This window comes from Cyanistes caeruleus, chromosome Z (assembly GCF_971803275.1).
Source record: "Cyanistes caeruleus chromosome Z, bCyaCae1.hap1.1, whole genome shotgun sequence".
NCBI lineage: Eukaryota > Metazoa > Chordata > Aves > Passeriformes > Paridae > Cyanistes > Cyanistes caeruleus.
In genome coordinates this window covers 72,085,711-72,100,952 of record NC_141732.1, presented here as the reverse complement: position 1 = coordinate 72,100,952, position 15,242 = coordinate 72,085,711, and the positions used below count along the sequence as shown (strand labels likewise).

At 47.2% G+C, this 15,242-nt stretch overlaps 1 protein-coding gene across 31 annotated transcripts in view; it reads left to right on the top strand.

The window, feature by feature from the left end:
• Positions 1-15,242, top strand: part of RUSC2 (RUN and SH3 domain containing 2) — a 58,654-nt gene that overhangs the window by 11,693 nt on the left and 31,719 nt on the right. For 15 of the 31 annotated variants that reach the window (XM_086868113.1, XM_086868104.1, XM_086868114.1 and 12 more), the window contains one exon: positions 10,889-10,986. The exons of 9 other annotated variants lie outside the window; for them this stretch is intronic. The gene's annotated coding sequence lies outside the window, so the exon portion shown is untranslated. Of the gene's footprint in view, positions 1-8,644; positions 9,129-10,888; positions 10,987-12,637; positions 12,870-15,242 lie in introns of those variants that run through there. 7 more of the 31 variants (XM_086868119.1, XM_086868102.1, XM_086868111.1 and 4 more) reach the window with 4 other exon arrangements.

Below are 15,242 nucleotides of genomic sequence, written 5' to 3'. Positions count from 1 at the left end.
TGGCTTGGACTGTTGTATCTCCAGTGCTCCACCGTTCTTGCCCTCTTGCCTTTTGGCTGGTCTTCTTTTTTCCAGGCTGTGTGTCGAGAGCCACAGGCTGGGTGTGTGCACAGGATGGAGTGCTTTCTTAAGCGTGCATTGAAAGCACAGACTTCAGAATTGTCCGGACATGGAAGTACGTCATGGGGATGAAAAGCATGTTTCTGTTGTGCTCTGGGCAATCAGTCCTTCATCAGGGGCTTCCTGCTCCTCAGTTATTCTGTTCCTTCCTGCTGCTCTCTCATGTCCAGCCACCAAAGAGCTCTCTGAGTCACCACGGTGGCTGCTTATTATTAGGCCTCAGCCAAGGCTCGGTGTATCATCATACATTACAGAGCTCCTGAGGGCTCTTTTAGGGCTTTTTCCACCCTGGCATGCTCTTGTTCCTTTGAATGGAATGTGTCTGGAGTGTGTAGGGACATCTTGTTTGTTGTCCTCAAGCACCTCTTCGCTGGACGTTTCTTGATAGTTTTCTAATAGTTCTTCTATCTAGAATAGCCTTCTAGACTATTCTCTGGTTGTCTCTGTGGTGCCAGAGCCACACACCAGGGATTCCAGGAGTTCCTGAAGTGCCAAAATGTCTCCATGGGGATCGTGTAGTGAGGTCTGCCCCAGCTCTTTCCTCTGCCTCACAGGAGGCTGAGCCCTATTTCAGTCTGCCCAACACAATCCAAGCTTGGCACATTTGTCAGCCATCTCCTGTGACCTGCTTTGCCTTTGTGGCCTGCCTCACCACTGCTGCCTGGGCTTTGCCTCTGCCAGCTTTTATTTTCTGTTCTAAAGAACAGGACAGGATTTCCTCCCACACACAGATCCCCTTTATCCCTATAGCATCTCCTTCTCTGGGGTGTCTTTTCTCCAATCTGAGCAAAATCGTTGCCCACCGCCACCAAATTTCCCATTTCTGGCGCTGTGTGCCTGTGCACATGGGATATGCATGCCATGCATTTGGGATGGCTGCCTGTTGTTTGAACATGACTTTTGGAGAGGCAGACCTTGCACAGCTCACAGCTGGGAGCTGTGAGTTAAGACTCTTTGTGTTAATTAAATGTACACCGATAAGCACATACAGCCACAAGGTTGCTTAATCATGGGCTGACCTGACATGGAGACCTTGAATACAGCTGACTGATGATGCATGACAGCTTGCCCTGGTAGATGGGAAGATGGTAATAATAACCAGAGAGAAATTTAGAAGGGTTCTCGGCTTTGACCAAGGATTGTCTCCAACAAGACTGAATTCTTGAGGAAAAGGTCTCTTCACTGTGGTGGATGAAAGGGGATTAATTCACTAGCTGAAAGCTCACAGAAAGCATATTCTGCTTAGGGAAAAGGTACATCTGGAGTATGTTTTTAACAGCCAGGTGGATTAGCAGCCAGATCAGCTGGCACAGGATGTTTTTCTACTCTCAGCTGTACCTGTGCATTTGCTGTGTCTTTCCAGGAGCGTGTTTGTGTTTCTCCAGGTATTCTTCCTCACAGAATAAATTGCTCTCAGCTTTTAATCCTGCATTTGAGGCTTCCTGTTTCTCTGAGTCAAACAGAAGTCACACAACAATAAGACCTCCAAAAGCCATGTAATGATCATGTCTCCTTGAGCAGGCACAGTGGACTTGGGCTATGCCATTCTGTGGGTTTCTTTATTTATTCTCTGGAAGCTCCCACTGATCATGACATTACCTGTTGCATCCTTCATTTTAGCAATCCAATCCCTTCCTTCTTTTGACATTTCCTGATGCTGTGAGTTGACCAAGATTGTAACATGGGCATTTGTTTTGCAGTAAAGTTGGAAAAATATATTGTTTCCAATTTTTAACTGTAAGGGCCTGTGAAGATTAACAGGGGTGCATGTCTCTAAATAAGTAAAGCAAAGAGCTTATGAGATATACAAGACCATGGAAAATTTTAAGAAAACAAATTTACCTCCTGACTGCTCTGCTTTTTTTGTGGAATAGCGAATGGTTAGTTTTATCTGTTATACCTGATGTCTAAACTCAACTCTCCTGTGTGCCCCTCAGGGATCCTCTTGTTGAGGATGTGAAGAGCAGCTTGTCCACTTGCTCTTGGCAGCAGCCTTTTATACATTTTGGAACTGCTTTAATGTACCCCCTGGTTTTCCCCTGAGAACTGACCCACTTGCTTTGCAGTTTACTCCTTTCTGTCCTTTTTTCTGTGTTGTCTTCAAGCTCTCAGCATTTTGTCCATTTAGGATATGTCCATGTGCCAGTGTGGGCAGAGGGGAAAGATGACTCTAAGTTTTGCACATGCAAGACATGCCTATTCATAGCCCTACATGTTGTTTTCCTGCTTCAAAGCCGAGTGCCACTATTGCTCAAGCTTTGCCTGTGATCTGCAGTTACCACAGATCCCTTCTGAATGAGCAGGTCATGCACCGTGATTAAGGGTGGGGATGTGCAGTTCGTGCTGTGTGGGGTGTTGTGGTAATGGCTATAATTTATGTCAATTTTCTGTTTGTGTATAGGCCTTATCCCTTCACCTAACAGTACTGTAGACAGCGCAGGTGAAGAGTAAGAGACAGCTGCTCCATCTGAGAGCCAGCAGGGTAATGTACAAGTGGTGGACAGGGCCTTGAGAAGTTTCCAGTGGTCCTGTTCCCCCTCCCCTCTGCAGCTTTTCTGCCGGGATGTGGGTGCTCAGGAGCCCAGGAAGTCTCTTGTGTAGCTCTGGAGCCCTGTGCCTGCCAATACTGTGCTGTTCTGTTGCTGCTGATAGGTGAGGATGGAGTGAATCTTCAAGTGTCTTTTATTCACAGAGTGTTTTGCAACTGCTGAGATACTGCTCTATTTGCCACTAAAACATAGCCAGCTGGAGCAGGTAACAGTGCAGAGCAGCACTCTGTGTCCAGTTTGGGTGGTGACTGGAGAAACTTAGAGGGAAAATTAGCATGAACAACCATAACTGATATCACATGTCTCTAATAAATCAGCCAGTGGTTATGTACTGCCTGCACTTCGTTGCAAAGTGGAGTGGGAATGTTTGAGAGCTGGCAGGTCTGTTGGGAACTTTCTGTTCTTTGTGGCAGGTTCAGAGATATCTCTGTTTGACTTTTGCTGTTGCTCAGAGCAGGGATGGCAGGGAAGGACTTTGGCACATGCAGAGTGATGTTAGTGCGGGTTTTCTGTGTGAATCATGGCACTGTAGAATGGTTTGGGTTGGAAGGGGCCTTACAAAGATCATTTAGTTCCAACCTCCTTGCCCTGGGCAGGGAAATCCAGAACAGTTTTCATACTTACAGTTGCCTTGGAAAACTGAAATGTTTATGACTCAGTCTTTGAGCAAGAGGGCGGGAGGATTTTTTTCCATTCTCGGACGTGGCCTCTTGTGCTTCCAACAGCGATGTTTTTCTTCTCCTCTGCTTGCCCTTTCCCTGCTTCATCCCTTCCATTGCAGTTCCTGTGAGCTGAGCTTCGTGTGCAGTGCAGTCATCCTCACTTTGAGTCAACCCAGCCATGCCCCTGGAGTGGGAAGAGAATGTCACTTTGCTGCACATCATGGGAACCATGAGCAGTCACCGTCCTCGAGCAGTGCGTGCTGTGTGCACAGTGAACCATTATTTCAGGGCTGCAGATTCAGCTCAGCCCTGCAGCTTTTCATCTGCTTAGTTGGGAGTACATAATTTTTATTTGAGGTCAGAATACAGCAGTGCTGTGGGTGCCAAGTTCACCATCCCCAGTGTATTATGTTATGTGGCAACTTAAGGCTTTCCTCATGGCAGCAGGGAACTATTAAGTTATTGTGAAACTAGTTATTTAGGTAAATGGTGCTTTAGGGGCAGCATTGATCCTGTTTTGAAAACTAATTTTAATAGGAGTGAAGCTAGTAACACCTTAATATCCACTTTACCATGGCTACTCAGTGATTATTTGCCAGATTAAAAGGCTTTTTTTTTTTTTTTTTTTTTTTAATACCCTTTTGGCTTCTTTTGCCCAGTATTTGACTGGTGAGAGTTTATATTCCCAGTCAGTGTAGCATCAATACCTGAGTGAGTGCTTGAAGAAACAGCTTTGCTCTCAGAGCTGAGCTCTTACTTAAAACACCCTGAAACCTCAGTCTAGATCAGTTATGTCCAGGCTTTGCTGTAATTCAAGATTTTATGTGCAGCTTTATGACCCTGCAGATCTGATGATCAAAGCTGAGCCTTCAGACATGAGTCAGGAGCTGCTCTGCTGTTTGTGTTCTGATTTCTCTCTGCCTAGAAACATTCAGCTATTTTTTATTTTTTTTGTGCTCTTTCTTGGGCAGTACTAAGTATTAGAAGATGGCTACTAAGAGTTGGGTTGTAGGGTCATTTCTTCCTTTCACATAGAATTCCAAGTGATTCATATGGATGCTAACTATGAGTGAAGGCAGAGAGCACAGTGCCTGTGGAATAGCAGGCCACATAACTTTCTCAGTCTCGCCTGAGAAAGTGGCCTGGGAGATCATGGGGAGGAATTAAAACAATCCTCAGAGACAGAAGACAGCCTTGCAGGTGCTGTTTGTCAGTTTCTTGTTTTCTTCCAAGAGAAGGTGGAGGGGTGGTGAACCCCACTGACCAACGATGGTGATGGGTTAGTTCACTAACCAATAAGAGTTTTACTTTCCTGTACTTTCACGTATCAGTCAATAAAAGAATATCTGGTAATAAACCTTGGAGGAACTCTCCTGTTCAACACACAAGAGAGTCTGTGTCGTTCTTCTCGCTGTTCCCAATAGAGCGACAGATTCACATCTCCCTGTTACCCCAGCCTCTTTTGGGGTACAAATATCCTGGAATCCTGGGCTGGAAGGGACTGGAGACAGACAGCTGGTTGAGGGCAGGGTTTGGTTTTCCCACAGATGCCTCAGTAGTGTGGAGGTATGTGGAACTGAGCCCAGCCCTGTGCAGAGCTGTGCCAGCACTAGCCCTATCTGGGAGTTGTGACTTTTTATGGAGCTTGTGAGGGCCTCTGTTCCTGGGCAGTGAAGCATCAATTGCCAGCACTAGGAAGGATTTGACCTGAGTACTGGAAGTTTGGAATTCAGATGGTGATTGGGATGGAGGAACCACCTTGCACAGTATGGTTTTTTCTAGAAGTGGTTGCAGATGGTTAGCAAAAGAGGGGGAGCGGGACACACAAGTATCCTATTCAGTCTGTTTCTCCCAGGACATTTGCTAGTATTTTTCTTTTTGTTAATAACCTGAAATGAGTCTCTCAAATGCTCGTCCTGTCTCCCGTTAATCCATGTGTAATTCTTCCATTCATAGTACCCTTTGAGGACTAAGAGGCAGCAAGCAGACTAGGGGAAGATAACAGGAATGCTGAAAGAGGAACTGCTGCTCTGAAGGGAAATTGTTAGTGGAGATCAGCCTCAAAATGGAAGCTGTTCAATACACGAAATAATGCTCTGTGCATCAGAAAGTAAGACTTCAATAGTGATATTTCCTAAAGACACAAAGCTAAGGCAGCATCACCTGAGGCTGTTCAGTGTTATTCAGTAGGAAGAGCTGGGATTATTCCTTAAGGAACATTACAAATGGGAACTGGATAGTTCAAAATTGCATGGTTGTGTGCCTAAAAAAAATGAGCAAAAAATTCAGCTCTGTCTGGAAGCTCACTGGGGGAGAGTGACAGTGGGGGGAAAACTCAGGGGCTCAGAGTGGTGTACAGGATAACTGTGAGCATCTAAGTATGGCTATCGTGTGCTAACATGACCCAGTGTCATCCAATGTGACACACTGGACAAAGCATCTCTAGCAGAGATGGGGAAATCTTAGCATATTAAGGCATGGGAGACCTTGCTTGGAAGACTGTGAGCATTTCCTGTCACTCTCTGAAGGCTGTGTGCAAACTGGGTCAGGTCCAGAGAAGGAATATGGGTATGATCAAAGAAATGAAAAGCCTACCTAATGTGAAGTGATTAGAGAACTCAAATGGTATAACTTTAAACACAGGCTGGATAAATGCTGACGTTAAAGCTCATTTTTGGAACATGAGTGAATAGGGGTGAGCTATGCATGGATAAAGATAAGCTGGAAATTCAAAGAATGTTCTTAAATATCAGAGGACTGAACTTGGGGAATTAATTCTGTTAGAAGACAGTTAGTAAGCAACAAGAAATGTCCAAGTTTTTTAAAAAAAACAGCAATAACGTTCTCCTTTGAAGCCACTTCCTCATTTGGAGGTGTGGCTCCTGCCTTGGGTTGCTAGCTCTGAAGAAATCAGTACTGCTGCTGTGGGCAGTGGGCAGGGCTCACTGGGACACAGGGTCATCATGGTGGGCTGGTGAATTTGGATGTAGAAAATGTGTCTTTGACAGCAAAACCTCACAGACCCCCATGCCTCTGTCCTCAGTTCCCCTCGGACAGCAGGCTCAGTGTAGATTGGTTAGTGATCCCCCCGGGAAATGTGTCAGCTAGGGGCAGGCATTTCCACTGTGCTAACATATGTTTTTATCAGTCTGCTTGGATTTTTGACCCCTCGTTCAAAAGCTCCTGTATCTGTTCCCACAGAGCAGAAAAGATGTCGAGCACGTGTCGGTAATGATCAGCCTGTATTGATCTCTGTGTGTCAGAGAGATGACCTTGAAGCACAGGACTTGAAGGAATGGGGAATTATTTTAGTTTTCCTTTATGATAATTTTTATGAAGTTTTATCATCTGCTTTCCTGTTGGCTCCTGTTTTCCAATTCCCCCTTGCTCTAGTTGAGCAGACCAATGCTCTGAGTTCAACTCTGACCAACATCTCTCTCTCTCTGGCATTTCCCAAACAGCCTGGATGGTTGGTGCTGGGTGGGGTATCTGTGGGATTTAGATTTCTGCCACAAACAGTGGGTAGGCAGGGTAAGAAGAAACCGAGCTGCTTTCACCTTGCTCCTAAGTGGTCCAGCACATGGGAAAGAGTGAAGATGTCCCTGTTGTCATGCTACAAATGTGGCCAGAATGTGTATCCTAGGCATGTTCCTGCTGTTGCACCTGGAGATAGCCAGGCATAGATTTTCTGCTGTGATGGAGAGCTTGTTGTTGCTTGTACCACCTTCTGTTTGCTTGAGAGGCATGGGCACACTGAAGGTAATGAGGGATTGGTCAAAATGCCCACCCTTTTGGAGGAGGTGGCAGACAGCTCCCTTTGTTGGGGTACAGCTGTGAGCTGGAGGCAGCAGCTGGGGCTGCCTGGCAGTTTTGAGGGTGGTCAGGTCGTGCTGCACACCTGATGGTGAGGGATGATTAAAGACCTGTCCTAGCACAGTGCTTGATGTGGGAGCTACAGCCCAGACAGCTGACTGGAATCTGGGGCTGAGCTGTTTCCAGTTCATGCATCACTGGAGCAGCTTTGCAGCAAATAGGTGGGAGGCTGGGTCAGCTGGTGGGTGATTTTACTGCACAATTGCGGCAAAAGTGGAATGGGTTCTTCTTGTACGTGGGTGTGTGCTGACCTTAGCAGCCAATTCCTGCGTGGTATATGAAGAAGCCCAAGACCAAAATGTGTTGGGCTTTCTAACACCCAGTTGATCTATTTGTGACGTAGCTGTTGTCAGCAAGGACTCCAGGTACATGTGCAGCTCATGTCCAGTGTGAGTGCAGCACCTGTGGCTCTCCCAAAGTGGTAAGCTTTGCTGCAGCCAGGACTGGGAGGAGGAGGTAACTCCTTACTGGAATTCACAAGTGGGAGATTGTGTTGTGCATTTGGTTCTGACAGCCCTGGAACAAGGGATAAAGAGGTGAGAGGGCAAAAATCCTCCCCAGCACCTGGGATGTTTGTGAATAGTGAGACTGACATAGCTTGATAAGGAAATTTCTCCTGCTGAGCTACCTACACCGCAGAGTGCGGGAGTCTCTGGGAAGCACCTATCCCTACCTGCCCAGGTGAGCCAAGATGGGAACCCCTCTTACTGCAGGGGCAGGCATGTCTTGACACCTCCACCTCTCTCACCTTCCTTCTCCAAGGAATACAGTCACCAGCCTGCAGAATCCCTGCTCCCTCCTTGCATCAGACTGTGGAGACAGACATGCTCCCTTTCTTGCACTGACTCATCCCAGTGATCAAATAGAAGTCATCTCCTAGAAGACAGTCTGCAAGAAAGAGCTTTGTTCTTCCTTATTAGCGCCTGAGATCTCCTGCTGCCTGCAAAGCTTTGGGACAGGCCATCACTTCCTAGTGCTGTTGCTGAGGGAGGCAGATCGGGGAGGGAGATGCGGCAAAGGGGTGTGTGCTGCAGAGGGTCGAGGCCATGTGAGTTTGAGATCTGGGGAACATGCAGAATGTATTTTTGGGAGGAGGGTACAGACATTTATGTTAGGAACAGACGTGTAAAGAGGCGTGTTTCTTCGGGAACCCCTTGTCTGCTTCATTGCTCTGTCTGATTTTAAAGAAAATAGCCCCCTGAAGCCATCTGCTCTGGTGTGCGTGTCTGCTGCACCAGACAGGCATTGCTGTCAGTGAATTGGTTAATGCCAGTGTCCTGTGGCAGGGACAGGGATGAAGGCAAGCACTCAGCCTGCCAGCATTTATACCTCCTGGCGTCAGCATTGGCAATGCTTGTGGAGGACTGGGGAGGGCACTGAAATAGTTTCCATTCTCCTCTCTACTGTGGGAACGAGTCTCCTGGGTAACAAATGCTCCTTGTTCTGCACAGAGCTCCACAGCTGAAACTCTCTGTCTCTTTCCTCGCTGTTGCTCCCTGACTGTCCCAGCTGAAGGAGCCGGAGATGTCTGCTTGAGCCTGCCTTAATTAACACTGACAGCACAATGGGACTGGCCATACGGGGGTCCTGGGGCTGCACATTAATGGGAGCACAGTAAATAGTCTCATTTACAGCAGCTTGATTGGAGCAGAGCCTGCCAGGCCTGGCTTTCTGCTTGCTGTAATGGCCAGGCATGGAGGTAGGTCCCTCACTCCTGCATCCTCCTGGGGCATTGTCCCTGCCTCTTGAAGAGGACCAGCTGGTGGAGTGGGTCCTGAGCATCCCAGGAAAGGCGGGCAGTGCACTGCGGAGCATAAAGTGCTGCTGACAGGACTGATACTCAATGTATCCTTCTTGGGAAGGACCTGACCTGTGGAGCAGGACCGCTGGGACTGGTGGAGGGATCACTCACTGTGGTTTAGAGGTGAGTAGCAGAGCTCCATCTGTGATGCTGTCTCCAGTGCCCTGAGCACAGTCAGCACAGCCTACAGCCCGCCGCCCTTTCTCTTTTCCCAGTAGAATGGTCTCTTTGCACTGGAGGGAGTCCTGGACTCCTGCCTCTGAAGCCCTTGGTAGGAACCACCCCCCGCCCCGTGGTTTTTTGTCAGAAATCTGATTTCAATGTTGCTTGAAGAGATACTTTAAAAATTTGTAGTGTTTTTGGATCTGAGATAATTGGAAGCCGCTTCTGCTAGTAAGTCTAACATTTTTCTGTCATAGGTTTTCATGTTGACCTCTCCAGAGGCAGAAACTTCTGTAAAGTGTTACATTGTCTGGATTGTTGCTGTGTTACTTGTTTGCTGCTTTAGGTAAATCACGGGATAAAGTAAAAACTACTCAGCCATGTGGCAGTTCCTAATTTCTTAAAATTTTGTGTCCGTGTGACGATTTTACTCCTTCTTTCCTTTGCTCTGATCTGCTCACTTCCCACAGAGCCTCAGTTTAGGAGGCTGGGACTCACAGGTTTTGCTTTTTCCAGTGTGGATGCTCCAATTTCTGAGCTGTGCTTGGCTCCACACAGGGCTGTAGGCACAGGGCTGGATGAAAAAGGGCAGTAAAGTGAGCAATCCCTCCAGGATGGAAGCTGTTCCAGTGCTAGGAACATCTGTCCTGGCGCAGCACAGGCCAGAGCACAGCTGGGTTTCTAGAGTGTGTAGTTATGTCCCTGTGGGTAGAAAAGCAAAAGTAGCCACATTTGTCCCTACTCTGAACTCTGCCTGTGGAGCAAGTTCCGTCAGCCCTTCTTACCAGCTACTTCTGGTGAAAAGAGATATGAAAAAATCCTTCCAGATACCAAGAGAGCCTGAGCTTTGCAGGTGGTGACCACCTGTTTCAGGTAGATCTGCTGATCTGCTGTGGGTTGCTTTGTCGAGATGCCGGGATCTAGCCCAGGTCATGGACAGCACTTTAGTCACAAACTGCAACTAAGAAGTGGTGGGATCTTGATTTGAGGTCCCCTGTGAGAGCAGGGACTGCAGACATCCTGCCCCTGCCAGGTGGGTCCAGCACTGTGGGATGTGGTGGTGCTTGCATCTTTCTCTGGAGGTGGCTGCATTTCAGGGATGCTGTATAGACATTGTTGATGAAGTTGCCCAGGGCAAGGCACTACAGAAATTTAAAGAAGCTTCAGGAAGCTTCTTGCAGTGTTCCCATCCTCCTCCTCCTCTGCATTGCTTTGCAGACTGCCATTTTATCTCCAAGGCTTCTAGCTGCCATTATCAACACTAGGAGCACTCCAGTCCCTTTTGCTTTCCTTTGCAAAGACAGGCTGAAGAGATCAGGCAGCCTGCAAACACAACATCCGAAATCCAGTCTCATCACAGAATAGGATGCTGCAGCTCTATTTTATAGCACAGGCTTCGATCTTTTTATTTCTCCTTATGCTGCCTTCCCAATTTCCCAGTTCCTGTAAGAGTCAATCCTCCATCATCCCCTCCTTTTCTGCTCCCTCCCATCCCCTGCCTGGTCTGAGGTTCCACAGGGACTGACTGCGAGCTGAAGCGGCGGTGCTGTGGGCATGCTTGTTCCTTCACACAGCAACGTCACAGCAGCAGCAGCAGCAGCAGGAGCATCGGAGATGTGATTGCGCAGACCCTCTGCATTGCCAGGGATGCAGCTGTGAAGGGGAAAAAAAAAAAAAAGCAACCCAGAAAAAAAAAAAAATTGACTCTGTGTTTCCCACAGCATCCTGTGGGAGAGAGCACGGAGCCTTCTGGAATCTGAGCGCTCAGGAGTGCCGGAGCAGAGTGACAGGAGACGGGGAGCCAAGGATCCGTAGAAAGGTGAGATGGACAAATTATCGGGGTGGGTGTCACTTGTGCTGTTGGTTTTCAGGCCGCTCAGTGGCCGGTTTGTTTTTGTGGAGGATGCCAGCTAGCCGGTGAAGCCTAAGGATTTTAGGGTTGCTTTGTCTCTTCCGAGGCTGCATTGCTTTGGAGCTGGCTGTGGCTGTCATGGGTGTGAGCGAGCGAGGAGGCTGTGGCTGCTGCGCGCTGTTTGCCCATTGTAGCTGTGAAATAGCAATTGTCATGTCCGGAGCTGGCTGTGCAGAGGCGAGTCGTGCTTCGCCCTGGCACTGCCTCCGCACAGCTCTCCATTGTGCCTGCCATGGCAGCCCAGCCCGCAGGGATTGTTGTGGTCCCGCCAGAGACCATGCTCTCCGTGCATCCCTGGCGGTGATGCTGCTGTGCAGCTCAAAAGCTGTTTTGACAGACAGCGCTTCCATGAAAAGCCAGAGACAAAGGGCTCAGACAGAGGAAAGGTTGCTGTCTGCTGTCACTGTGGCTTTTGCTTTCTTTTTTTGGCTTTTTTTTTTCCCCCTGTCCTTCCCCCCCTCCCCCCAAATACTGGTAAATAATTTGTTCAAAAGGCATTAGGACAAATATCGTAGGATGTAAAACCCTGTCTTTCTGCTAAGCGATACACGGGTTCTGTGGAGGCTGGAGTCCTTTGTGTTGCCAGGGTGTGTCTGTGCTGGTTGTGTAAATGGATGCTCTCTCTGTGCCTCTTTCCAGATCAGATGAAAAGGTTATCTAGGAATGGAGGAATTACTGCTTTTAATTACTGAAATAAGGGGTCCAGGCTGGGTACCAGTTACTGAAGCTTAATTACATCGTCTTGTTATAGCCAAATCCCTCTTTTCCCTCCCCGCCTTCCTTCTTCTTCCTCCCTCCCCCATCCTCTGCACAAATCCTTCCATTAAATTGCCTCTGCAAATAGGAGAAGGGCATGAACAAAGAGAAGGATGTATGTGGGGTAGGGATATAGATGTTGGAGGGGCGATGTTCTGCATGAGAGTGAGAACAATAAAGCAAAAGTATAAAATAAGATTTTGGTATATGTGTTAAAGTGACGTGGCTGTAGGGGAATGTGCAAATGGGAATGTCATAACAAAAGGAGATAATCAAATAGCAGATTCAGTCTTTTGGAGTTATGGAAAATGCTGAGCATGTGGGGTTGCAATTGCAGGATTTTGGGCGGATGTGAAGTAAATGGAAGTCACAGAGTAATGTATACAATGCATGGATTGATGGGTGTCACAAAGGTATACTGGGGTACAAGGGAAGTAGAGATCTGCCTTTTTATCTCCACATACCTGCAGCCTTTTATGCCAGTGTTGCTAAAGAGTGAGCCTGGCAGGTCTTACCTTTTCACAGAAATTTTTTCCCATTTGCCCGTGACCCAAGAATAATTCAGACTAAGATTTTTAGGCCTATAAAGAGCAACAGGATGACAGGAAAAATGTAGAAAAAATGGCAGATGTTTGGCAGATCTGCAGAGGAACCGTGAAAAGAAGAGGCAGGTGAGAGGCATTGCAGAGCTGGGGGAGCAGGAGTTTTGGGTCAGAGACCAGTGGGAGAGCACACAGAGGGTAAATTCAGGGCTGTCATTGTCAAGGAATGCAAATGTGTTGTTTCTGTTTTCATTCTCCAGCCTCTCACTGTGCTCCCCGAGACGCTCAGTGCTGTGTGCAGCCCTGCGGGGTTTGTGGGGGTGGGGGTGATCCTCAGCACAGCCTTTTCTGCAGTAGTTCTCTGGAGGAACCATTTTGCTGCTGCAGGTTCTCATTTGGTGGCTCCCTCTCCATCCCTATGGAGTGATGAGGCTCCACAGCCTTTACACCTGGCGATGAAGGCAAACACAGAGTTTCAGTGCACCGTGCCAGGTAAGAAGGAGAGGGCTTCCAGCAAAATCGCAAAGTGGCATGTTGCCTTCTTGCATATCGATGACAATGTCATCTCTGGAAGCACCATAAGGCTTCTTGAACTGCAGCTCCTTCTTACCCCTGTCTTGCTCTTGGACCTGGAGAAGCCCCTCTGTGTCTATGGATCTATGCCTTTCCAGGATGATGGGAGCAGGGAGCGGGGCGTCTCCTGCAGGTGTGCACCAGGCTGGGTTTGTGGTGCTGCTGCAGGGCAGGTTCCTATGGGAGGTTGGTAGTGGGTAACAACAGCACAACTGTGTGCAGCACATCGTGGGCTGGAGGGCAGGATGTGCAGCAGAATGTACAGGATACACATACCTGTATCAGCACGTGGAAGAAAACTCATGTATATATGGTTTGTGTGTACGATGCTTGCCTACAGGAATGAAAAGAAGGTGATGCAGCCTTCTTCTCTGTGTGGGGTGGGAATGTCCCCAGGGCATACAGGCTGTGCCTGGCTAGTAGGTGCCACTCTTACAAGAACATCTGTTAAGCAGTGAGAGTGCACAGATAATCTCTGCCTTGAGACGCTTGAAAGATGGGCAGGAGGTTCTGGTGCCTGGAGCTGACTGAAATCGTCCACAGGAGTGTGCCTTCCTCACTGCATCGATGCAGATGATGGAGATAAAGTGCAGCTGGATCTCTAGATACAAGGGACCTGGACCTGCAATGCAGAAAGTGCAGTGGCCCAGGAGAATATGCTGTGAACTCAGGAATGGCCTGCCCACAGCTCCATTATTGCCTGTCAGGTGTATGAGGCTGTGAGAGCAAACAAATTACAAATTTTTAGTCCCAGACATCTTTATTTTCTTCCAGTCTGATGTTTCTGGCGAGTAAAGATCTCGCTCTGGTGTGATTCCTGATACCCAGACAATACTCTGACTTTTGCAACCCCTTGTTGTGCTTTGCCCTGTTTTTAATTTATTTCCCTGTCTTATTTTTCTTTTCTAGTGTTTTCTGAAAGACTTATGTAATAGTAAGGGCAGGTTGATAAATGTAACATGGGTCAGTTTTTCTGCCCTTGCAGAACAGCTGCAGACTTTTACCTTTAATATTTGTCAGCCACATGGTTTCACCTTCTTCCTCTCTTTTCTAATGGGTATTTTTATCAATAGTGCAGTTGCCAGCTGCGATCAACCAGCTATTCTTTCATTGTTCTGGGATCAAGAATATCTTGTCCTTCTGACTTAAGTGCTTTCATCTTCTTGAATTTGTTTCCACTCAAAAGCTCATTTCCTTTTCTGCACCTTCTTCCCCCTGTATTATCTAACCTGTCATGGCTGCAGCTTCAATATTTGTTTTGCCAAAACAGCACTGAAGGTGCTGTTTTTCTTACCACTAATATTCTTCTTGGTGTGGTTGCTCATTCAGGTTGATCAGAAGCCTTTCTCTTCTAATCTCCTCATCCTCTAGGGTGAGTCCACTTTTTTTTTTTGTTGGGTTTTTTTTTGGTTGTGTTTGTTTTTTTTTTTGCTTAAATTAAAAGTATTTTCTGCTGTACTTCTGCAAGCTGTTTGTTCTTTTTGGCATTATAACTGTTTACCCTGACGTGCCAGAGATTTGCTCTTTAAAAATTAAAAAGGTTTCATTACAGCTCTGTTTGCTTTTTACCATTCTGTTTAATATAAACTGGGTCAGCTTGAGATGTTCAATCCAAATATTTCTGTATCGTGTGCTGAGTGAAAACTCATCTCAGTAGGCACAGTTCTGATAGTTGAACCCAAAAAATTGAAATGCAGGGTAAGAGATGTGGAGATCTCTGCAGGTGGAGGTGGAGTTATCTTCCTGTCAGCTGTGGAATCAAGTCCCATACTGGACAAGATTTTGTCTCATGCTTGTGGAAACCATTGAAATCTGACTGGTAGTGGAAAACCTTACTTATCTCCTAAGTCTGCTGCTTCGTGGGCAGTGTTCTAACACGGATAAAGTGCTTCTGGCTGTCCAGTCCATAAGCCCAAAAGAGCCAGAAGCCTACCAACACATTCCAGCTGTGCAAGAGGCTGCGGGATAAGGCTTGAAGAAGCTGAGAGGGCTTGGCTGGTAGGGGGTGAAATCCATAGCAATGATCAGTGACAGCTGTATTGATAACCAGCCTTAGCAGGGATTTGCCATTACTGTTGTTGTCTGCCAAGCAGGTTCCCTGCATGCCCTCAAAGTTGGTTACTCTCCAGTAAGAAATGGGCTGTCAAAATGCCTCTGGTCTCTGATTCTGCTCCAGTTTTCTCTCTTGATGAAAATGATTTTAATATTCATTTTCTGACAAAAGTGGGTCAAAGCCAGGACATACCTGTTAAGATGAGCACAAAAGCAGGCTGGTCCACAAGCTCTTTCTTT